The sequence below is a fragment of the Mesoplodon densirostris genome, chromosome 4 (genome assembly GCF_025265405.1).
Source record: "Mesoplodon densirostris isolate mMesDen1 chromosome 4, mMesDen1 primary haplotype, whole genome shotgun sequence".
Classification (NCBI taxonomy): Eukaryota; Metazoa; Chordata; class Mammalia; order Artiodactyla; family Ziphiidae; genus Mesoplodon; species Mesoplodon densirostris.
The window spans coordinates 156,006,224-156,031,905 of NC_082664.1; the positions used below are offsets into that span (position 1 = coordinate 156,006,224).

The 25,682-nt window shown below is 46.9% G+C and overlaps 1 protein-coding gene across 1 annotated transcript in view; it reads right to left on the reverse strand.

Moving 5' to 3' along the window:
- The window catches only part of ADARB2 (adenosine deaminase RNA specific B2 (inactive)), a 395,993-nt gene that overhangs the window by 302,206 nt on the left and 68,105 nt on the right, over positions 1 to 25,682 (reverse strand). The gene's annotated exons all lie outside the window — the stretch shown is intronic.

Here is a 25,682-nt window from a genome sequence, read left to right on the forward strand (position 1 = left end):
TCGTTTTCTTTTTTTTGGTAGAAAATGACAACCTGATCCTAAAAAATATATGGAAATACAAAGGACCTGGTAGCCAAAACAACCTTGCAAAATAAGAATAAAGTTGGAAAAATTTCACTATCTGATTTCAAAACTTACTATAAAGGTAATCTAGATTAACTGAACAGAACTGAGAGTTCAGAGATAAATACTTACATTTATGAGAAACTAATTTCTACAAAGGTGCAAAGACAATTCAATGGCTAAAGGACAGTCTTTTCAATAAATGGTTCCAGGACTACTGTAATCGTATTCCAAAAAATGTACTGAGACCCTTACCTCACACCATACACAAATATCAACTCAGGATAGACCACAGACCTAAAGGTAATAAGCTAAAAATATAAAACTTCTAGAAGAAAACATAGAAAAATTCTTCATTAGTTTAAATTTGCCAAAGAATTATTAGATACAACACAAAAGCACTATATATAAAAAAATCAAAAAATTATATTTCATCAAATTTTGAAACTTTTGATCTTCAAAAAACACCATTAAGGAAATAAGATATGCTTCAACCTGGAAAAATATTTTCAAATTATACATCTGATAAAAGACTTGTATCCAGAATTTATAATCTTTTAACTCCATAATAAGAAGACATAAATCCAGTTAAAAAATGAGTAAAATTTTGAATATTCATGGCACCAAAGATGATACACAGAAAGCAAATAAGAACATGAAAAGATGCTTAACATCATTTGTCATTAGGGAAATGCAAATAAAACCACAGTAAGATATAATTATACTCTCACTAGAATAACTCTAATTCAAAGGACATAAAATTCCAAGTGTTTGATAGAATATGGAGAAACTGGAATTCTCACACATTGCTGTTGGGAATCAAAATGGTATATCTACTCTGGAAAATAGTTCAGTAGTTTCTCAAATCATTAAACATACATTTGCCACATGACACAGTAATTCCATACCCAGGGGTCTGCCTAGAGGAATGAAAGCACAGGGCCACATACAGGCACCAAAGGGACTGTTCATTGGCATTATTCATGCAGATGGGAGCTGGGGTAAACACAGATGTCCATCAACAGTGAGGGATAAACAAAAGTGGAATGTCTATCTATCCCACGAAACACCAGGCAGCCAACGAAAGGATGGACTTCTGATATGTGCTACACATGGATGAGTCCCATCCATGTGATTTGGGGAACATTTTTGTTACAAAACCAGATTTCACAAAGCCCACTTGAGCCTGTATTTTTGCTACTAACCAAAGAGTTCCGTCTTTGGCATCAAATCCCTCTCCCCGCTGGGCTTCTCCACGAGCAGAGCTAGTGCACAGCCAGTCGTCTCCCCCATTCATGGACTCATCCATGTGTAGCATGTATCAGAAGTCCATCCTTTCGTTGGCTGCCTGGTGTTTCGTGGGATAGATGGACATTCCACTTTTGTTTACCCCTCACTGTTGATGGACATCTGTGTTGACCCCAGCTTCCATCTGCATGAATAATGCCAATCAACAGTACTTGCAGTCTGTACTGTTTTGCTCTTCCCTGTCATTAAATAATGTGCAGTTTTAGAGAAGTGTCTCCTGCTTTGTGTATGGATACTGCGTCTCCTCGGAGAGATGGAAGGTCCCCTTGAGTATAGCATATCTATCGTGAGGATGAAGCCTGGTCCTAACCCTCACTAATACTCACGGAGCCTATTAGATGAACATAGCATTTAATCCTCAAGCAGCCCCACGGGATTGACACTACTGTTCAGCTCGTCCTATGCACGATGCAAATGAAGGACAACAAGGTAAGATGATTTGCCCAGGTAACTCAGCTAGTCAGAAATGGATAAGAACCCAGACAGCCTCCACTTTATTTATTTTTTATTTTTTATTTTTGCCGTACGTGGGCCTCTCACCACTGTGGCCTCTCCCGTCGCAGAGCACAAGCTCCGGATGCGCAGGCCCAGCGGCCATGGCTCAAGGGCACAGCCGCTCCGCAGCATGTGGGATCTTCCCGGACCCGGGCACGAACCCGTGTCCCCTGCATCGGCAGGCGGACTCTCAACCACTGCGCCACCAGGGAAGCCCCAGCCTCCACTTTAAACCATTAAAGACTATTTCAGATTCTTCCCATAATTCCTCATGGAACTACAGGCACCACTAGCTTTTCTGCAGTGGCTTTTCAACAGGTGATTTGAATCACGCCAATCATGAGTTGTCACGCTGTCCTGTCCTGCCATTTCCAAATGCAGGCCCAGGACAGTCTGGGAATTGCTGTTTTTCCAGACACGGCTGACAGTTCTTGGAGCAGCAAAGCACACATACCTGTGAAGACTATAATCACAAACCCAGTGAATCTTCACAAGGTTATGACAACTCTCTACCTCGGAAAATAACGTTGATTGATATGTTTTTAAGAGACTGACATATGTAACTCTTTACTAAAAAATTATTAAATAACTCCTTGAAATAAAAAGGCAGTTGTGTAATTAATAGCTATGCACCGCATGACAGCATAATTATTCATTGCCAAAATGCAGGAGCAAAATGACTTCTAATTTCATCCTCAGAATCTTTGAAGGTATAAAAGTACTTTAAGAGGAAGTAAGCTAGGAAGAGAAGATGGTTTTTGTAAGCACTTGAGATCTTTCTTGACTTGAAATTTAAAAAAAATCTAAAGCGGAAATGACAGATGATGTCATGCTATATTTACTTAAGGAGAGGCAAGTGACTAATTTAAAAGCACATGTATACTTCAATAAAAATAGATTTTAAAAATGTACATGTAGAGGGTTTCTAACTCTTTTGTTCCCACTGTTGTTTGAGCTAGATTATTTTTTTGAGCTCTCTGGGAAAATGTAACTTTATCTGTGTCTGTTTGGAATTGGCAAAACACTTCTATAAGTTATTCAGAATTAATGAGTCCTGAGAGCCAATCCCAAGAGACATTTTTACAGCTTGTTTTCTGTGACATGACAAGGAGTTTGGCACTGACTTAACTCAGGCCCGGCTCCAGGTGCTGGGCTGAGTGTTACACTGAGACCTCAGTCACCTCTTTACCCTCATTCGAAGACAGGCTTCTCCATGGGTAACTGGGACACAGGACATAAATGTGAAGCCACACCAAAGGACCCCTCACAGGTGAGTGGAGGTGGTTTAGGGCAGGCGGGCCCAGAAGGGATGAGCTTATGGGTGGGGACTGTGGTCTGGACTGCTGGCTGTTGTTGGGTTGGAGGGACCGCTGGCAGCAGGGGTCAAGCATCAGTAAGGAAACAGGGGTCAGTGCCAGGTTTGTGTTCTGATGAGTCTAAGCTTATGTTCTTTAGGGATCGGGAAGCAGTGAGAGTTTCACAGCATAAACAAGTTGGCATTTAGCAGGAGTAGGCTGGCAGTGGACAGGGGACTGAGAAATGTCAAAAGCAGACAACAGACTCAATCTTGGATGATGGCCTTCAGAACCTGGGGCCCAGACGGCTCAGGTCAAATGTCTCGTCCCGCTGTCTGTCCACCCTGTCTCCTCTCTAGCTGCCAGCTGCCTTCCTCCTCATCCCCACAAAGCTGGCTGGCTGTTCCCTGCCCCCCTCCTCGGGATGCCGACCCCCCTCACTCTTGGATGCCTCTTTCCTGCTCTTTCTCTTGTGTGGATATTGGTCTGGACTGGACTTCCAACAAGATTCTGCACCTGGCCTGCTGTCTTCAGTCTGTCTTGACCCTTCACCGCCTGACCTTCTCTTCCACCTGGGAATTCTCCTCTGTGTATTGCATGGAGCTGGCTCCAGAGACAGGAGTTTGTGGCCATCCATATATGGAGGACTGACTTCAACACAAAACCAACAGTGACTGCCTGTCTTTCGTGGTATTTGGAGGCCACACCTGGGCTCAACAGGGAAGAATAACGGGAATGGCTTGCTGGGGCCACAGGTATGGTGGGGGTGGCCATGGTCAGCCTAGATGTCTGTCTTTCCTATGACTGATTGAAAGTCGCTCCTGAAGTAACCTACATATTCTGAACTTGCCCGATTGTGTATTTTGTGTAACCAGACTCAAGCGTCTGCCCTGGTTGTCTACGTCCGTTCTCATTCATCGCAATCCACCGTGCGCCTCTTCCTCTGCCTGCCCTGCTCCTCTCTCCTTGCCCACTCCCCCCACCACCGCGGCTCAGCTCCCGTGTCCTGTCCACCTGCCCTCTCCAAGTGCGTGCTCGCTGGCCAGGGCTGTGTGCGTCTGACCGGCTCCCCTCTTGCCCTGCAGGCGACCCCTCAAGTACACTGTTAGCCCCTCAAGGACTCAGGCTGAGCTTATACATTTTAACAGCTCGACGTGCACAAGAAGGGGTTGATGAGCTGAGCTGTGGATTGATTTATTGATCCAGAGGTTGCTGTTCTAGCCCAAGTTACTGAAGATTAGAGTCTGGAGAGATTGGATCATAGAATCTGAGCCATGAAAGGACCCTGGAGATCATGAGGCACTTGATTCCGTTTGGAGAGCAGGGCTGGTCTGCGTGTCCAGGGTTGCATTGAGTTAAGGACAGAAATGCCTCCCTGTTCTTTCTCTTGATTGCTTTTCTGTCTTAATTTTTTTTTTCTATCTCACCTCCTTCTTACGTCCACTGGAGGTTAAAGGGCAGAGCCCAGTGTCTAACACACCAGTTTGACTTTACACTTAAATCTCAGTCTTTGCACAGACCTGATTCCAAAGTATAAAACCACACACTGAGAAAACTTGATGTAGAAGGAGCAAAACCCACTGCCTGGCGGCCCGCCCAGAGCTCCCTGGCAACGCTGCCAGCAGATTGATCACCTTCCTGCATCAGCAGGGACCCTTTCTCCTGTAGGGCTCTGGGTCTGGGAAGGCTTTTGTCAGTCCCGCTGTGATTGGGCTGGATCTGCTGCCAGGGCCGCAGGAAGACAGAGGCACTGCTGAGTCTCCATGAGACGGTCATCCTCGGAGAACGCTGGTGAGCAGGGCCGTAATGGGATGTGAGTAAACATCCCAGGAAATCGAGTTCCCAGAGCCTTCCTTCTGCTTTTCCTGATATGCTTAGGGGGAAAATATGCCCTTAACACATACATCGTAAAGGACCAGTGGGGCCTCGTCAGTGCTTTATGATAGCCAAGTGTAAATCGTCTGCGCCATGGGTAGTTCCATGATTAATTGCGTTCTGTCCACATTAGGCTGCATTATTATCAGCTGCTTGCTGTTCAGCACTTGCTAGGCTGTTAATTATTGTTGTGTGGCTCTAAGGAATGTTTTCAAAACATTTTAGAATTCTACTACAGTGATGGCACAGGGAGGGGTTTAATAAGCCACTGTTGTACATAAGAAAGATGAACAGATATTTTAAAACACGAAAAAAATTTAGTTATGTTTTTTTCTTCCCAGGCCATTGCTGGCAAAAAAATGTGTTTCTAACATTGCACTGCATGTCAGCAGTGACTCTCACCTTGGATTCCAGTTTTATTCTGCACATAAGTGGGACAGGATCCCTCAGGGCCTATGAAGTAAGTCAGAATGAAGGTGGGAGATTCAAATCCTGAGATATTGCAGCATGATCTTTACATTCTCAATCAAACACTCATTACTGGCCCTTCCTTGAGTTGGGATGGTTATAGAGAGTGTTTATTGGTGAGTCTGTTTCTTTCTATAAATCTAGAGAAAATGAAATTACATCCATGGCTTTTTTCTCAGTTCTTTCCCACCAGGCCCCAGTGACCCCTTCCCAGGTACCCAGGTGTTGCTGTCCACAGGTCAAGGTGCTGCACTGGTATTTCTGGAGGCTGGAGCTTTAATTCAAGATCAACCTGTGCTTCTTTGTTTCATGCGAGCACTGGGCAAAGAGCTGGGATTTTATTTTGTTTCATGAGGGACTTGGAGACTCGGATTAGTACAAAGTACAGGACAAAAGTGCAGAATCTACATGTTCTGAGTCTTCACAATGAACCCAGTGGAAGTTGTCATCACTGAAACGGAGAAGTTCCTTCACAAGGAAACATAATTAGAACTGGCTCAAGCTATTCACGAGCATTTTCTTTCAAATGTCTCTAAAACATACGAAGAGTCCAAGAGTAACGTGTTCCTTTATATTCAGCAAGTCTATTGGCTTCTGTGTAGATCTTTGAGGTTCCCTGATTAACCCTTTCCCCTTTATTTACATAAGAAAACGAAGCTGTGAGACCTCGACTCCAGAGCCTTGTCCGCAGGGACCCTGGGCCTGGAACTTGGATTTCTATCTCCCGCGGTGGAGTTCTTCCCATGGTGTTTTGCCATTTTTTAAGAATCTTAAACAACTGTGGGTTTATTCCTTATAATGCTGTTCCCTTAGAGTTGACAGGAATCTCTTCATCACGGCGTTCAGATGTCCACATTTGGATCTGCATTTATTTTCTTCAACTTCATCTCTGCCCCCGTTCAACCCAACCCCGTGTGGCCCCGCTGTCTCCACGAGCTGTGCAGATGTCTAGATGTTTCTACCCTGTCCCCTCCTGCATTTCCAGACCCCATGCAAGCCCGGCTCAACCCCGCCTCCTCTGCCAATTTCCTCAAGCTCTTCTGTCCCCAGTTGCCATCTGTATGCTAAAACCCTCTAGGCTTGTGATCTGAGACACACAACTTAGCACGAAACATTAGAGAGTTTTGTCTTTTCAGTGACTTCAGGAGAGGAGATGGGGAAACCCTGCCCGGTGATGTTCGTCTGCTTGTGCTTGTGGAAACCCCAGGAAGGCAGACAGAGGAGCTGTGTCCACAGGACAAGACTGGGCTGAAATCCACGGTCAGCACAGCAGCCCTGCTCACGGCACCCACTGAGTATCCACCGAATGAAACAGCACCAAAATAAAGTAAATTCACCTGAGAGGCTGGGGTGGAAGAGACACTGAGGCGAGACACAGAGAATGAGGGGAGGGAGGTGGGGGACGAGCAGCTGACCTCACTCACGCACCCGTTCCTTTGTGCATTTGATCTACACCCGTCCCCAAGGAAGCCTCTTGTGCCAACCCCCTTGCCCCAGAGCTCTCGGCCTTTCTATTGGCACTTTTATGCCCAGGGTCACCCAGCCGAGGTCCTAAGTTTTATTGGTTGGAGTTTCAGTCCATTTATAAGAGATGACCGATCACCGGGTAGTTTGGCATTAAGTATTTCAACCCAGAAAGAGGAGATAACGTTTTCTTCACGCATTTAGCAAATATTCACAAAGGGCCATTGCAGGTCTTTGAATAAGATAGACAAGGGCTCTGCCTTGATGGAGCCCATTTCTGGTGAGGGTGGGGCGAATACACATGCAGATACAGAAAAAACTCCAAGTTCCTGACCTAAAGTAGTGACAGAGGATGAAGATGCGGGGCCTGGGTGGCTGCTTGGCTCTGCTGGTGACATCGTTCACCTCTGAGCCGTGTGTCGTGGGAGGGCTGGCAGAGGAGAGCATTTTACACTCTGCTTTGGCTAAAGCAGACCCTCAACCTGAAGAGCTGGATCATTTACATTTCGGATCATAAGAAGTGACCTTGGTCTTTACCTCAAATAGGTTCACTATCTGGGTCTTACTTGCTGACAGCAAGTCTGAGCCGGCGGTGGAGGGTGGTGTTGGGTGCCATCCAGAAGCCGCGGTTTTAGGCAGAGGAGGTGATGCTCTAAGGCATGTGTCAGCCCATGTTTCCACAGGCTGCTGTGGGAATTGCACTTGCAGGAAACGAGGGAAATGCTTGTGTCTCCGTGGGGGCACCTCCCACTGTAAAACACAGCAAGAGGAAGGCCTGTAAACCCACACACCACCCAGGGACACCGTGATTCCCGAGAACGAAGAAACTAAGATTTGTGACACACGTAACCCTATACCCAGAGCTCGAGAATGAGTCCCAGGCTGTGCCATGCAGATCCACCCTTTCTTCCCTCATTCCGTTCCTTACTTTCTTCCTTGCTCTATTCTGCAGGCTTGTTGAGCACCCGCTGCCCCTGAGACAGAATCCGAGGGCCCAGCAGGGGGCAAACCACCCAAGATCCCTGCCTCCAATGCATTGCATGCTCGGCTGCTCTTAACGCCACCGTGAGCCACAGTCCTAGTGACCTTGTGGCCTGGACTCAGAGCCAGCTCCTCTCATCCCAGTGTCAATGTACGTGTTAGGATGCAGCAAAGTCTGCTCAGCACAGAACTCCAGTGAACAATCACACAAAGCTGGGCTGGAAGGTGGGGGGTGGACAGACAGATGTATAGGCTTATAGACCAAAGGATGGATGGATGGATGGGAAGAGAGATAAGATAGACAGATCTGGTTATTTGATATGTTTTTAGTGGAGATTTTGGGTAAAATGTAACACTACACAAGGATATGGAACAGCAAGTCTTTCCCGTTCTCCTCCAGCTGCTCCATCTAGGAAAATGTGACTCTACTTATACACCTTTATCAAGAGGAATATGTAATTTTAAATGGCGATTTGTAAGGGCAATTGTGAGAATTTAATCAGATTATTGTAGTTATTTTCTTTTGGAAGCATATCGTGTCACAGAAATTCTAAATAACGATTATTTTCTCCCTTAAAATGACCAGCTTCCTCTTCGGAAACTGTTACCAAAAGGTCGGTGAGCATGATCTAGGGAGGGTCTCGGCGCGTGTGCTCCCAGGAACACGCCTGCTCTTTGCAGAGAGAAGTGAGATTGCAGTAGTAGGACTGAAAGGCATTTTAATGAAGTGCTATTGATTTTCAAAGTTATAAATCGTAGAAACGTAATGATTTTTAGCCAATATCTTCTACACCTCTCCTAGGGCCAGGCCATAAACTTGGATGATAAATATGAAGAAACACAATGTAGAGCTTTCCAACCACATAAACGCACATGAAAGTGGACACATGCACACACATGTGCACGGTTTAAATTTCAACCCAAATATGACAAGATTCGACTTCAGCATGTTTTATTTTGAAACCAGGGCACGGACACAGCACACGGAGATGCTGTTTGGTAAAAACCAAACCAAACCAAACCACAACAGGGCCACTCCTCTGAAATTCTCTGTGTCCCCATCTAATTTAGGCAGGTCACAGAAGTGACCTCAGAGACCTGGTTGTTCTCAACACTGACTCTTTAAGATGGACCCCCCAGTTACCACCCACAATCAGACAGTGCATAGCCCCTGATCCCAAACTAGTAGGTTCTTCCCCTGGCTGAGCCCCCCACCTAGGAAGGACTTTCTCTCTTCTGAAGTTTGCAGGCTATACTCACTCCAGTTGTAAAAGATGAATCTGCCAAATTCTGTCACACACTCAGGGACATTTCTGCCCTCGTTTGTGTTGCCTGTAACATTTCAGGTCACTTCCGGAGCTTTAGAAGCAACACAATACCCACACTATTCTTCCAGTTGATATAATTAAAGACGTACATGTATGTGTAATAAAAACACTTTGAACTGAATTCGTTTCATTACCAGAACAACCAATACTGGTTAACTGAAAGCAATATAAGTGTGCAAATATTCATTAATAATCCAGCTTTAACTAGCTCTAAGAAGCTTTTCATAAAAACCAGTAGTTACTTTCCAGAACAAACACTTGTTAATTTTTTTGGTCAATTTTCATTCTAGACAATTTGCTGTCACAGCTGGATGCAGTTAAGCAAACCAATCTGTATTCATAGAAGTCAATTTTTTTTAAACCCTTGAAGGCGGGTATAAACTTAAACATTTCTCCAGATTCAATACATATTAACTAAATTAAGTGTATTTGTGAAACTGAAAAGATCATAAGGTACACTGAGCGTTTATGGAATCTTTACAGTTTTTCGTTTATCTTACGTACACCAATGCTTCTATCACCTGTGGTCGTTAAGGTTAAAATATGCATAATTTTAATAGGTTATCTTGAGAAGGATCATCTCCATTCATTATTTAAACCATTTCTCAAGATGAAATGTTCGTACGTGAATTCACTCACTAGGAGATTTTGGAGTCCTTCTGTTTGTAAAGCTCTGGATGGGGTGGTCCCTGGCAGGCGTGGTGCCTGGGAGTGTGGTCCATTCTGTGCACGTCTAGTGGGTGTCACATGTAACCTGTGCAGCATCTGAAGGGCCCTCACCTAGGACGGCCTCTCAGAAAGTCCTCTTGTCAAACTCACCCGTGGACAGCACCCAACCTGAAAGGTCCAAGTCAGACATGATTCTGCCCACAGTGTGTAAAAACCTCCAAATAAAAGCCTCCCTACATGGTCTGCTGTGACCCTTCCCACCCTGGGCATCCCCTCTTTCGGGAAATCCTCACTGTGAGCTCAGAGCCACCCACTGTGTGCATATCCGTGTCCTCCGGAGGCAGAATCAGCAGGCCACACTCCTCCCCCAGAATTTAAAACCATCATTAAGTGACTCTCCATGTCCCTCTATGTCATGTGGGGTGGCCCCCTTATCTTCCCTAAAACATCCCTCAAACCCAACTCCGGCTTCTCTCCAAGCCTCTCTGTGTTCATCTCTAGACCATTCCTGGGGCTGTTGTTAAAGCACTGCTCTACTTCCCAGAGGGGAGGCCTCTCGCCTGGCAAACAGGGTGACCAAGGACATTGTGAAGAATCCTGAGTCAGTAAAAACTAGACAGAGGCTGCCCGGTGGTGCAAAGGCAACTGCCCCAGGTTCACGGGTGGAATTCACGCCCTTCTCCGGTGGGGGCTCTGAGACACAGACTTGGAGCCCTGCGGTCCTTTCTTAGGTGTAATTTTATATTAGCTAATGGCTTTCCAGCACAAATCATACTGGAAACAGCTCACCAGAAGCTGGGCCAGGGGGACAAGTGACAGCAGGGCTGGGGGAAAATCTGAAAAAGAAGTTGGTGAAAGCGGACTCAGTGGCTTAAAAAGCACAGGAGAAAACGATGCCTATTTCACGTGGGGACATTCCACTCACATCGACAGCGCTAGGAGGAGAGAAGATCATCAAAGTAGTCGAAGAAAACTTTAAAGACACAGTATTTGAACTTGTTCAATTTGAATATACATATATTATGTATATCATGTATATAATATTTTAAAAGAATTTCCAACCAACAATTTTTAGTCGCTTTTGTTTAACTTTTGGCACTTAAAGGGATCGGTCTTTTTCTTCTGAAAAACGACATTACGACTTAATACTCTTTCATTATTGAGAGGCTATTGTTTGAAATCTCAGAGGAAGGTGTCCCTGACATGACTGAGCAGAGCGGGTCCCTGCTGAGTAAGCCGTCTTATTTAAAAATATTGAGGTTCCTTCACAAATGGCTCTGCTGTAGACAACATCAGACACATAAACCCTGCTCCTGTGGAAACCTTCAGATTCTATGCCTTGCCAGTTTCAGAGCAGGAAGAAAGAGGAGTCACGAGTGGCACCTCCACCTGGGCAGCCCTCACAGCATCCTCCTTAATTTAAGGACGGCACTCTTCCCTGCCCAGAGCCGTAATCACAGTGCTTCCCAGATCCCGGTTCCTGGAGAAAAACTCAAGTCTAACAAAAGCCGACATATTCTTGAAAACCAAATGTGCTTTTCTAGAGTAGATGGAGAAGAGTTTTTCTTACGTAATTACACTCAACTTAGAATTTAAGTTTTCAAGTACTTTTACATCAACGAATTCATTTGTTCCTTGCCACTAAAAAACTAAACAGGATCCATGCAGGATGGAAGATATTGCAATAAGATAACCTCTGTCCTCTACCAGAGGACCCTCAGGATAAGCTCAAGGCCCCCTCCTAGAACGGGGTACCATGTAACTTTGCTGTCATTCTCCAGGTAACATTTCCATGCGGTGCTGTGCTGTAACTCCTCCAGGAGGTGGCTCACCTCCTGACCAGGTGGAGGTTTTGGGTAAAATGTAACACTACATGAGGATATGGAACAGCAAGTCTTTCCCGTTCTCCTCCAGCTGCTCCATCTAGGAAAATGTGACTCTACTTACACACCTTTATAAAGAGGAATATGTAATTTTAAATGGCGATTTGTAAGAGCAATTGTGAGAATTTAATCAGATTATTGTAGTTATTTTGGAAGCTTATTGGGTCACAGAAATTCTAAATAATGACTATTTTCCCCCTTAAAATGATCACCTTCCTACAAGCAAAGCAGGACCCCTTCTGTGAGGATGCGTACAGATGCTCTTTGGCCATTTCCCCAAAGATATTTGTATCAGAGGTGCCAGATTGGAAAAGAGATTAAAATGACAAACGTTTGGGTCTGGCTTTGAAAGAATACCGGTAAGTATTTTGTATGAGCAGGGACAAACAGGGGTCCTCCCACCAGCGGACAAAGCCTTTGAGGTTTGGGCAGGGAACAGGTATTTTCAAAATTTTTTATTGGAGTAACACTGATTTATAATGTGGTAGTTTTCACGAATAAACATTATGTTTCTACTCCTCTACACGGGAGGTTTTTTTTAACCTGGAGGAAACTTTACAGCAATGAAAAGTTTCCTCTCCAGCTCCCACCAGTCCCCAGTATATTTCCTGAATTACCTGTCAAGTTCAACACGCAATATAAATGAAACAACTTTTAATCATTCCAGGAGAGACGCGTGACAGATGTAGATATTACACTTCAATATATGGAAATAGCCTCAAAATGTCATTAACTTTTGAATTAACAATGAGTCTTGATTGTTTGAGAAGAGGTGACATATTTCCCCATTTAGAGTTTGGGACAAGAAGTTAATTTAAATGCCAAAAGTACATATATTTGAGTAACATGATGTCAAATAAATCTTTTAGCATTAATATAAAAATGGCATTTATAAAAGCTATAATGAATGTAGCTAAAGGCACACTTTCTTAAACAGTTTTACTCAATTGAGACCTTACAAAGCTTCAGTCTATTGTTCCACTTTCATTAGTGTTTTTTTTTTTTCAGCCCAATTATAGTAAAGGATATATCTTTCAAGTTAACATTTACCGAGCATTGACTACAGGACAAACACTGTTCTTTATGCCCTGGGTGCATCATCATCTAGTTCTCACAACAACCCCAGTAGGCAGCTCATTGTGTTATCATCCTTTTCCAGGGGAGCAAGTGAGGCTTTGGATTAAGTATTTTTTCTGGGGGGACACATCCATAAACAGTGTCTCCTGGTTCAGCCGGTTTTCCTGGAAGGTGCCCAGTTCTCCCCGGAGCTGCATTCCTCTCTGGACTCAGTGTCCACAAGCCGCGGCACTCAGCCCTGCCCTAAGCCGAGAGGCAGGACAAGCAGTCATTGTCTGAGCATATTCCAGGTGTTAACACAGTCAACAGCTTCTCCTGTGTTCCCAATGCCTGCACCCACCTGGCAGGGAGTGTTGGGTCCTTGTTTTCACCACTTGCCCCAAGATCAGAGTGTGCCAAGTGGGAAGGGACAGTCTCAGTAAGTTTCTGTTTTGGGACATCGGGGCTGTTATCCCTCATTAGGGTCAAAGGGTTTTTGCAGCTGGGGTAGGTAGCAGTGACACCGAAAACATCTGATAATGTCAGAAAGTTCTAGAAGAATGAGAGGAGCCCATTTGTAAGACTGTGGTCTTACAAACAACCTGCTTTCCCTCCCCTCTGCCCGTGTTGGCCATTTGGGAGCTGGGCTCAGAGCCTGTGCCGTGGATGCCACTGGCTGTAGAGCTGTCCCCCAGCTCCAGGGGAGCCCCTGGGAACCCGTTAGCTTTGGTCCAGGCTACCTTTTATCAGCTGTGTCTCCCCCTCTCCTCCCTGGACCATCTGAGAGGAGGCTGATGAGGAAGTATTTGCTCCACACTAATAACAGGAAGCTGTAGCTACCACACCGACTCTGTGCAGGTCCCACATCAAAACATTAGGGGCTCCAGCACCACCTCAGATCCTCAGACGTGCCCTTGGAACACAGGACCTTCAGCGCAACTCTACCTCGGAGTGAAATCTGGGACCCCACTGGGCACCAGCGTTGGCAGGGTCAGAAGAAAGGTCGAACCCCACTGTTCACAAATGTTTGGATGCCACTGGCCGAGGGGGCACATTAGCTACAGTTTCACACCTCCAGTGATGGGGAACTCACTACCTCCCAAGCAGGTTTCCAGTTCCTCCTGAGGAACTCTATTCTATCTGTAGGTAATTCGTTAGAGACTTTTTTTGTAGACTCTCAGCTTAACTGTCTCCCTAATTTACAGTTGATGATCACAGTCTAACTCCTCAGATTGACGGGGTTAAATCTAAGCTCACTCCTAAATGCTCAGTTCTTTAATGGGGGCAAGCTGGAAGCAAGAGGTGGAATATTATTTTTCCCTTTCAGCATGGTAATCACTAGAGATGTTTAAAAGAAAGTGGGTGAAAAGTGACAAATGAGCAAAAAATTCTACCTTTTAGTAAAGGTTAAAAGCAGGTGTCAGACCTCGAAGTTTATCACAGCTAAAGGGACTTAAGTGGCCCATCAGCATTTTGACTTGAAGTGTGAGGCAAACACAACTGACAGAGAAAAGCAAAAATCTGTGGAGGCTCTAAACCAAACATTATAGATAAAGGACCAACCTAGAGTGGATTCTGTTGTTGCCTGGGACACTTATACAGCTGTATGAAATATTCTGTGTATGCATATTTTATATGTGCATACACACACACACACACACTTAATGTACTTTCAATATGTATTTTTATGGGAGATCTGAAACACAAGTCAACTATAAAAAGAAATACTTTCTTATTTTCTGCCTTGTCTATATCAGTTGAAAAATATATCAATGAGAAAATTAGTTTTTAAAGGGAGACTAACTTTAGAAATAGGAAGTAAGGAATAAAGAAGAAATATCCAAATGCAAAGCCTGGTAAACCCAGCTTACACTGACAGGGAAAAAGCTGCCCTTTATTCCTGCCTGGCAAAAATAGCAAGATTCTAAAATCTATTCTTGGCTACAGTTAATGTATACTATGAACCCAGAAAGAGTTAAGCTTTTAGGGAAAAAAAGATTGTTTCTAATTGTTTTTATCCTATGCTGAGGTATTCTTGCTGAAAGATAAGAATTAGCTATATCCAAGAAAAGTTTCAATAAATTGTAAATACATATTCAAAGGAAAAAATACATGTAGTTAATATGGAAGCCATATGTTACCAACGTAAGCACTCATTATATTATTTAGTGCCTGATATAAAATAGCTCAATAAAATAACCTTGGAGCATTTAAATCTAAATTGGCATTGGCAAGGAATGAAATACCTCCAAAAGGGTGAAGAAGCCAACAGATTTCACTCAAAGCAACAACAGGAAATGGGTCTGTTCCCATGTGGACCTGCCATTCCTGTAACTTCATAGAAAATGATGAAACTGCCCGACATCAGTTCTGAAAACCCACGCAGAGCATTGTTTAAACCACTGTGTTTTTTTAAAAGGAAAGCAAAGGTCTGCATTTCCTTCTGGAGCATAGAAGCTATTGGGTTTTACACCCTGGAAATGGTCTACAGTCAGCAGTGCTGCACGAGCTACGTCTTGCAGGCAGTTTCCTGTGTTGCCCTCATCTTTGTTTTGAAAGAGCTGCCGGGAGACCCCAGACCCAAACATGTCCTGCTAGTGGTCAGCCAAGGAACTCGCTGCACTTTGCATCCCCAGTCAGCCTGCCAAGGTGATTTTTCTACAAATCTCTAAAAAATCTGCTCCAGATGGTTGTAAATCATTATACATTTTACCTCCGTGTGGATGTGACATTTATTATGGTTTGTTTTTGATTTTTTAGATCAAAAGTTCTCATTCCCCATATTTGTGTCATTAATGACCACTTTTGAGAATTTGGCCCTAAATCTCGGAAATCAAAGTCAGAACATATGTGAGATCATAAATTCCCAAAGGACACGGATTTTGTCTATATTGTTTCAAACACATTCAAGCAATGCTTGGCATGTGGCAAGTGTTGGGGAGCATGAACCCACACCTTCTAGCTTTGTCTTCTTGGCCCTGAGCACAGGATTTCAGGCCTCCTTCACTTTCCGTGGGTGGGGAGTGATTAAATATTGGTGAAACTGGTCAACGGCTCCAGGTCACACATGGCTATTTTGGCCAATGCATTCAAGGATTTATTTGTTATAATTAAGCCTTTCCCAGCTCTCATTTCTCAAATTGTACATTCCCGCCAATTGGATCTTTTGATCAGAGTAAAAATACCACATTGATAAAATGTATACAAAATAAACAAACGCAAGAGGAAAAGCTATCTCTCAGAGTTGGCCTCCTACCTCTGGGTTTTCAAACTATCAGGTCCTCTCAGGGGCATCCCCAACAGACACACACTCCCACACCCCCAGCCCCGTGGCCAGGGGCCTCACAGACCTTCTGGGAGAAACGTGAGAGGCAGATGAGCTGCAGCACTGACCCCAGGACATCATATCCATTTACAGATGGGGAGACTGGAGTGTCAGACCCCAAGGCCACGGAGCTGGAACTCGAAACTCAGCCCTGACAAACTCTGGCCCGTGTGCTTTAACCAGTGCACTACATCTTAAGTAAAATATGCCCTAGGAAACAGCAAAAAACAAAATCTTGCAGGCAGTACATAAAAGATTTTTGAAAAGTAGTTTTTGAAACTCTCTCTTTTGCAGAATTTTTTTTAAATTGAAGTATAGTTGATCTACAATCTACAATGCAGGTGTACGGCAAAGTGATTCAGTTATACGTATATATGTATTCTTTGCAGAATTTTAATACAAAGCACTTGAACCTATAAATGTAGCCATCTGGAGGTGGAAGGGGAATGATCCTGTTACCCCACTGCACACACATGCACACACTCACTTATGCACACACACCCATGCACACTCACTCATGCACACGCGCGTGTGCGCACACTCACACACACTCTCACTCTACAGCAGTCTTGTGCTCCACATGCTGATGCTCCCAGACCAGAAACCACAGGTCATCCCCACAGCCAGGTCACCAGGATGGTGGCTCACAGGGGGCCTTGGTTTACCTTGTGAGTTTATTTCCAAAACAACAGGGACTTCTGCTTCACAGAAGGTGAGAAAGTGAGTGAATGAGGTTGGGGAGGGAGGCCCTGGGGCCTCTTAGAGACCCTCTTTCTTGTCTCCCAGTTTCTGCTGAGGAGAGGCACTTGGCTAACTCACCAGCTCTTCAGAAACCCGACTCGGATCCCAGCCCTGTTCTAAGAATGACCAGGAACTCAGGACGGACAGTGCGGCCTGGAAACCCCTCCACGGACTAGCCACACTGGCCCAGCCATGTGAGACCAAAGGCGCGGCTCAGGGGACCCCACCCGCCAGGTCACTGCAGAGGCAGGGGTGGGGAAGCATTCACCACGCCCCTCACACGGGCTGAGGACCAAGGATCAAAGCTCCGAGTCGCCCACAAGGAGCTCAGCACAATTTTCAAATGCAGGCGGCACTTCTCCAGGGCTCTGAGTGCCTCTCCTGGGCTGCAGCAGCCTTGGGGAGCCACGTGACTACACACAATGCCACGCGGTGCCACACGACGCCACTGCTGATTTACTGCGTGGGGAGCAGCACTCCATCACTGTCCCCCGGCTGCCACTGCCACCAGCTCTGCCTGTCCCCGGGCAGCTTGCTTACAGAGGAAATTACTCACTTGCTTGTATGTTACATGCAAAACAAACTCTTTTTAGCTGTCTCCATCTATCACCTGGCCTGGCTGTGGGCTTGGTAGGGGGCAGGGGGCGAGGGCAGTGGAGTGGAAGGTGTCGGCTTCTCCTTGAAAATGCAGGAAGAGCACATGCGGGCAGTGACAGAGAAACGCGCAGGCCGGCCCAGGTGCTGTTCCATGAGCTCTGTCTTGTCCTGCCTGTGCTAGCGCCGAGGGGACAGTCGGTGGCAGCGCTGGGGAGTCTGCAGGGTTTCTTGTCTGCAGCAGCGGAGCTCCATGGAGTCCCCTGCCCAGCAGCTCACACTTTCCAGAAGCAGGAGGCCTTTCAGACTCTCAGATAAAGGGACAGGTTGCGTTGGCATCGAAGCTTCTTTCTGGGGTCTGGGATTTTTCATTTTGTTTCATTATTGTTTACATTTAGGACATACGGCTTCACTCTCAAAAAGATGATGCCTAGAGAGTCTTCAGGTGTGACTTTGTCACACTAATTTTCACAGGCACTTTAGAAAATGCACGTAATGTCCCTGCAAACACACCTAAACGAGATCGGAGAATACAGGCCAGTTGCTGGTCGAGTAGGAGCCTCACCTGCCTAGCGGATGTAGAAGAAACGGGTCTTTTGGCGAAAATCTCAGCACATGGAATCTGGATGCTTGCGGGTGCTAAAGAAGATGACCAGTAGAAGGACGGACTCATCGCTGAGTGGATGCCCTGCCGGCCTGGCTCTTCATCTGGCCTAGTTGACTGGACAGTCTCCGAACCTATAAGTAGGTCCCCACTTGGGGTGAGATGGCTCAGGTGGGGGATGCCCGCCGGCCAGCAGAGCTTAGAGAGACGCGGCAGAGAGACATGAACTCTCCAGTCCTGGGCAACAGAGCCCTGGGATCGAGGTGGCCATGTCCCCGGACTCCTCCCAATTCCAGCCACAGTCCTTTCCGTTCCTAAATTCTCTGCTCACATCGGCCTGGCATCTCCAGGCAGCCCCACCCTCCTCTTCATTTGTTTCAATATCTGAGAGGGGCTGTGCCGCATCCTTTGAGGTGCTCCAGGCTCAGTGTAGACCTAGGGGTGCGTGAAGGGCGAGGCCTCTGCATGAGGCCCTGAGTGGCGACGGGCACCCGAGTCCACGTGGTCAGCCTCTGTCAGAGCCAGGCCGGCTTAGACAAGCTGCTGCGCCCCGATTCTAGAAGCACAGTGATAGCCGGCGGGGAAATGCAAAGTGCCTGAAAACGTCGGGGGAGAAAATCCAGAGGGGAAACTGCACCCAAGTTCCACCAGCGCCCCGTGGCCTCTGTTGTCACCACTAATGTTATTTATTGCAGCTCCACGCTCCTCTTGAGGCATAATTAAAAAAGATAAATAACTGGAGAGACCCTCGCCAAGATAAATGAATAGTTTGAGGCCTTTTCATTTTGTTGCCTTTTCAGGAACATTAGAAAGAAGGGAAGTGCTTTGGAGCTGTCTGTAGAAACTTCCCAGAAAAGGGTTGCAAGGTTGCAGGAGCTTCCACCTGCCGTCCTTTATCTGTGGTTCCTTCTACCACTGGCCCCAGGAGAAAACAACAAAAAAAGATATTTCATTTTATTTACTTAGGGTGTATCCAGATCTGGAAGTTCTAATTTATGAGGCTGAAATGCCATTAAGTTGATGCAGGAAATTCTAAATGCGTATATATATGCCTTCTCTCCAAGGAATAGTTTAGGCAAGTCCAAAAAGATTGGGTTTAAAGACACACAGGCACATTAGCAGAAAGCTTAGGACACTGACAAGAATATTTTTTACAGTTTTAAAAAGCTTCTGCTGCTTTTTTTTTTAAGTGTAAAATTTCTCTGGCCTTTTGAGCTTCTGAAGATTATGATATGAGGTTTATATCCTGTCTGTCCTCTCTTGCCTTTGCTTCCTAAAATAATCCCTCTTCCTCAGTAACGACCTCTTGAAAGCAGGATTCATCTCTAACCCTTTTGCACAAAACCAGGCACAAAGTGACTTTCTTCAACCAGAAGCTCCCGGACGTGGGGTGGGCCACACAGCAGGCTCTATTTTCAGCCTGTTCCCCAGCCACCCCAGGACTCTGCATCAACTGAATGAATTCACACTTGCCTAGAGACGCATTAGGAATTGGTGAAGAGTTTACTTTAAAAGTCTATTTTCTAGGAAATATTTGTTGCACTTTTTCTCGTGCTACTTTCCTAGTTTTACAAAATAAACACATTGTGCCTAAAATCACTGCTGCATACCCTGGAGAGCTATTAACCTAGAAAAAACATGTGTGCCCAAGAATGGGTCCACACTGATCTTCAATCTAGAGATTCGAGTCCTGATAGGCGCATCTGTCCACACGCCCAGCCTCTGATGCTGTTTCAGTTGCCTTTCAAGTTTACATCACATTCAGAAGACATGTCTAGAGTTATAACCACTAACAAAGTAGTAATAATGAAACCAGTATCTCAGTGCAAAAGAGATGACCATTTACTGAGTGCTTTTGACATGCCTTCTGTGTTAAAAGCATCTTCTGTGCATTGGGCATATAGTCAGCGCCATGTGCCATGGAGGGCACTGCTGTGACCCAATCTGCAGAGGGACTTGGGCTCAGAAAGCCTGAACAGGTTGTGAGGAGTCAGACAGCTCTTCACCTCTTCCCCCGGGCTGGGTTAGGTCTCCATGGTTTGCGTTTCTGCAGCATTTCACATGGATATTATTTTATTTGATGCTTAGAGCAATGTTGAGAATGTAGGTGCTCAGATGAAGCTCAGAGAGTCTGAACACGGTACCCAGACACATGGCGACTAAGTCACGGGCCTGAATCTCAGACTGAAACCAAACCACATCGCCTTGAAACTTTGATCCATGTTTGATTGAACCAAGCTAACTGGCTTGTACGCAACACATTTCAGAGAAAGGTGAATTCTTCTTATAGTCTTTGAAACATTCCCAGTATGTTTCTAGTTTGAGATCATATTATAAATTGGTGCTACTTACGGTTTGTTGAGTCCTATATGACTCCTAATTTGCTATCTCCAGCACTGGGTTTCACAATTTTTTCCAGAAGATAGCCTTTCCTAGCCTCCCCTACGTATCTGCCCCGATCCTCTTCCACATTTGACTCTTTCTTGACTGTTCTAACCTACAATGATTTCTCTCTCTGTTGTCTCCATTTTTACTTGGTGGCTAACGTGCACCCACTTGTACCGTTTACATTTATTTTACAGCTACAAGTGTTTCTTTTTTTTTTTTTTTTTTTTTTTTTGCGGTACACGGGCTTCTCACTGTTGTGGCCTCTCCCGTTGCAGAGCACAGGCTCTGGATGCGCAGGCTCAGTGGCCATGGCTCACGGGCCCAGCCACTCCGCGGCATGTGGGATCCTCCCGGACCGGGGCACAAACCCGCATACCCTGCATCGGCAGGCGGACTCTCAACCACTGCGCCACCAGGGAAGCCCTACAAGTGTCTTTACACATGGTGTGGGTGTCTCACATGCTTAGGCACGCAAGAGGAATTCTAATCTGTTGATTACTTTGCAAGAAATAATCCTGTAACAAGGGTCAGCCTGCCAGATGGCGTGGAGGGCTGGGCTCCCTGGAGCAGCCAGGTGTGACGAAGTTGGATGCCCCTGGATGAGGTGGCTGGTCACCGGGGTCTGGTTTCCCCTCCACTTTCCAGCTCCCTGAGCCACTGTTTTGCTGGGGATCAGTTGTATCTTCGTAAAAAGTATATACTGACACAGACAGGACAGCCCAGTAGGTTCTGCTGAAGTTCTTGCATCTGTGATTTGCACATAATTACTCTCCAAATCACCTGAGACAGTGTCTGAAATCGTGTGGATGCTGATGTCCTCAGGAGTGGTAGTCACCCCCGCATTAAGGGCTCAGCCTGGAGGCATTTCTCATCAATCCTCAGGGTGTCAAGGGCCCACATGGACGGGAACTGCCCAGGAAATACCTTTTCATAGTTCTTTTTCATAGTTAAAACACAATTACAGACTCCCTGAGCATCTTCACAATATCAAACGTGGGTGGACAATGAAAGCCAAGTTATGTGCTGGCGTCCCGCATTGTGACACCTTTGGGACCCTCCACGGTCACCACTTCCATCACATCCTTTGAGGCATGGGGTTAAGTGACAGATGGACACAGAGGGGGCCTGTTGGCTAGATCACATGTCTACTCGCCCTCCGTCCAGGTCCCTCAAGGAGGAGGATGCTGGGGGTGCCTGGGAGCTGGCTTTTCCTCCAGCCGGCAGCCATGAGAGGAGAGGGTGAAACAACGTGAGCACATGTTGACAAGCTTGAGGGCTTTCAGGGTCGCGATGCAGGAAAAGACACGCCAGGAAGAGAAGGACAGAGGCAGCCCCGTAGATAAGCCGGGAAAGCAGACTCGAAGCACAGATTTGAAAAAACCAACAATGTGAAAATGGAAGTTTCCCCAAGTCTCTTCTCTGTGAACTTCATCACCTCCCAACATACAAGAGTCGGCTGCTGGTCCACCTGTTTCAAATCCGTGCTGCCGGCCCATAAAGTGTCCAGTCTGCTCCATCCTTCACTCTCCTGAATTAAACTGGCACCTCCTCGACCCTGACCAACAGCAAAGACCCTTCCAGATGTGGGATATCTAGTCCCTATTTGTCCTCTGCAGTGAGACAGGCCTGGCGTTTGTTCCATAGGGAGGGGAAAAACCCGACATGCTTGAAAACACACATGCGGATCAAGTTTCAGTGACCACGGGCGTGTTCCTTTGCACGGGAGGCCTCCAGCAAAGGCTGACGCGCAGCCACTTAGATCCCACGTGCTGTGCATGGGGGCAGGCATGGGCCGCCGTGTCAGGACGGGCGGCAGGACAGCCCCAGCCTGACTTTCAGAACCCGCCCCCCAGTTGAGGTCACTTCAAGGACATCAAGTAGCCGTGCCCTTCTCCCTCCTGCCGAGGTGACCCAAGCTTTCAGACAGTCACACTTGGAACAGGCTGCCTGGCTGCTCGGCCTCGGAGTGGCCTGTGCGGTCACCGCCGCAGGATGACAAATTGCCTCTCTGCCTGCTGGAGCTGTGCCAGCCCCTCTGAGGCCCCTCCAGATGGGCCTGACTGAACTCCCGGCCGTGGGAGAGTGTGACGGCTCCATTACAAGGCTCCCACAGGCAGCCGGCAGGGGTCTTTCCAGGCTCGCCCTGGGGTGCGGGTGCGTGGGTCTGCATCGGCGAGGCCCGCAGAGACGCTAAGCTGGACGGCGGGCGCCCTCCGCGGCCCCGATGATGCCCCCGGGGCACTGGGGGCATCTCTTTCCTGAGCTCCCCGGGCCCAGGTACACACTCGTCTAAAGGAAACGGTGTTGGATCTCACTTGTATGTGGAATCTAGAATAGTCAGCTCCCTAGTAACAGAGAGCAAGATGGTGGTTACCCGGGAGAAGCAGACCCCCTCCCTCAGGTGGTCCCCTCCCCAAATCCTTGCACAAAAAAGCTATACCTGGTGCCTGGTGCTCAGAGAACCCGACCAGCCAACCCCCAATCAGCCCACATGCCGGCCTCCCCGCTCAGGAGGCCCTACCCTCCCGCTGCTTCACCAGGACCTTGGGTTCCCCCCAGTGGCCACCTTCCCTCCACGCCCCACCCCGGACCCACCGGTAAGGCCAAGTGGGTCCAGCTCCAGACCCACCCAGAGCTCCCTGCATGTCAAGCCCCTCATGCCCTGGAGCCACTGACCCCCGCCCTGTATCTTAGCACAAAGGCCACTGGATCCTTTAGAAACCTGGGTGAGACGTGCCCAGGCCAGGGGCCGCGGTCCTCCCAGGTGACCCCATTGCCCTCCATACGGCTTTCTCCAGCTGCCCTCGGCTGTTTCAGCTTCCTGAAACAGGAAGCTGTTTCATTGCTTCCTCCCCCAAGTGCACACGCCCGCATCCCCAGGGCCGTCCAGCTCCACTCCGCGACTCTGGGGTCTCTTGCTGGTCCACGGCCGTCACCCATGTCATGTCACGGTGTTGGTAGATCCGAGACAGCCGTGGCCCCGATTCAGTCTCAGTGTGGGGCTCTGCCCAGGGTGGGGAGGGGGGCAGGGGGCTCAGGAGGGGGCTCCATCCCTGGAGGGTCAAGACCAGGATGGGTGGCAGGAGGGGACCGCGGACGGCAGGAGGGCCAGGGGACGGGCTCCCTCCAGGGGCGTCTGTCGGCTGTCTGCTCCATCTGACTGCCTTGTCCTGAGAGGGACCCCCTAGAACAACTGGGGGTTGGTTTCCAAACCATCGCGAGGTGCAGCCTGCAAGAGCAGGCGCCTGTTAGAGCCCCTTCCTGCACCGACGGGATGGGTGTGGCAGGGGACAGTGGACGGGCTGGTTTGTGGGGATCACTGGGTCCATCAGAAGTGAGCGCTTCATCATGAGCGGCCGACACCTCTGCAGTGCACATTTAATTATAATGAATTCACTATCGATTAGCCATTTGTGCTCAGGAAACCACAGCAAGAATGTCCTACTTGTTTAACCATCAAAACGGAGGAGCACCGAAATCTTCTGTATTTTCAAATACTCCGTCATCTGGGTGAAAGATTGGCATTTTGACTGATTCTAGAGCAGATGTGGAAAACAACACTAGTGAAATTAAGGAGTGAAAGCTGGAGGTCGCATTTTTAATCGGGTGCTCCCCCAGGCGTGGCCGACCGGAGCAGGGAATTCACGCTGGTCAGCGCCCGGGTGGCTCGTCCTGTCCTGAGTGCTGTAGGCAGCATCTCCACTCCTAAGTTGTCCTGTGGGTGTCAAATGACCTCTCCGGGGAGGGAAGAGACCTGTTTTTCATGTTTACGTTACATACGAGTTTATGAATTAGTGGGTTTCAGGAACACTTGTTGTGAGGTGTGAAGTCTACTGCCTCCCATAAAATAAAGCACAGATTTACTTTTTCAGATAACTGTAATGAGCCCACGCAAGAGTATAAAGTCTGTAGAAAATTTTAAGCATTTTTATTAATATATTTCTGGGATGTTTTACTCACTGCCCGCCCTTCGAAGGAGAACACACATAGTGATTCAGCCTTTTTTAAGGCAAGTGATCATCCATATGGGTACCAATATCTTGGAAAGTCATTTTAAAATAATTTCCTTTGGGTTAATGGAGTGTTCAGGACAATCTATGCTTATCTGAGGGTCCCAGACGGTCAGTCTCAGACCCTGGGGTTCTGCGGACATCACCCTCAGCTCACCTCCTGCCTCCCCTCCATGGATCCAGAAAGAGACAGGGAGAAACAGAGCAAGCTCAACTGTACAAAACTGTTTCCCTATATTATAAATACTTGGCTTTGTGAATGGCCTTTACACCTGATATTGGGACCCTAAGATCTGGACTGGACAGTACCGTAGGTGGGATGAGTGTAGAATTTTACTGGAACTAAATTCCTTTAGGCAAATATGCTCTCTGGTATCAAGTTAACTGTAATAATTATAACTAGTAATTTTAAAGTAATGCACTTGTCATATGGGGTATTATTTTGCTTGGGGCAGAGCTCTCCTTTGGCCCAGGGACACTGGGGTTTCTCCCACATGGAAGCATTAGGTCAGGCAGAGAAAAGCAAAGCCAACCTGCTACAAGCAAGATGCTGTAGGAGAAAGAATTTAGAAACGCCGTGCCCATGAAGCAGTGCTTTCTATCCAATCTGCTTTGAGCGAAGGTGCAGGTGAAGCTGGGGTCTTACGGGGCAGCTCCACGCGCCACGCCCCACGCCCCACGCATGATATTCTCCAGCCCGTGCGCCGTGTAAAGTGTCGGCGAGACATCCAAAGGGGTCTCCAGGTGGCACGTCTCTTCAGATCTAGGCTTTCAAGAAAACATGAAAGCAGTGAAACGCCATTAATCAGATTCCGACTGTCTCCCAGCCTCCATAAATCGTTTCTGGTGGCACTGCTGATTCTAATGAATGGCGCACCCATTGCTAATAGGCAGTAAGACTCAGCCCTGGGAAAGGAAAGCAAGAATAACTCATGGAATTTGAAAAATTCATATTCTTTTGTGCTTAAAGTTTCCTTCCTCCTTTTAAAATCACAATAGAAGCAACACTTTCACTTCACCTTACTGAGAATTCTCAAGGAATTCCAGCTCTTCAGGTCCTGGCTTCTCCCGTCTCCTCCAAAACTACAATGTCCAGGGCATACAGCTCCTTTCTTTAAAGTCTGTTGAGGGGCCC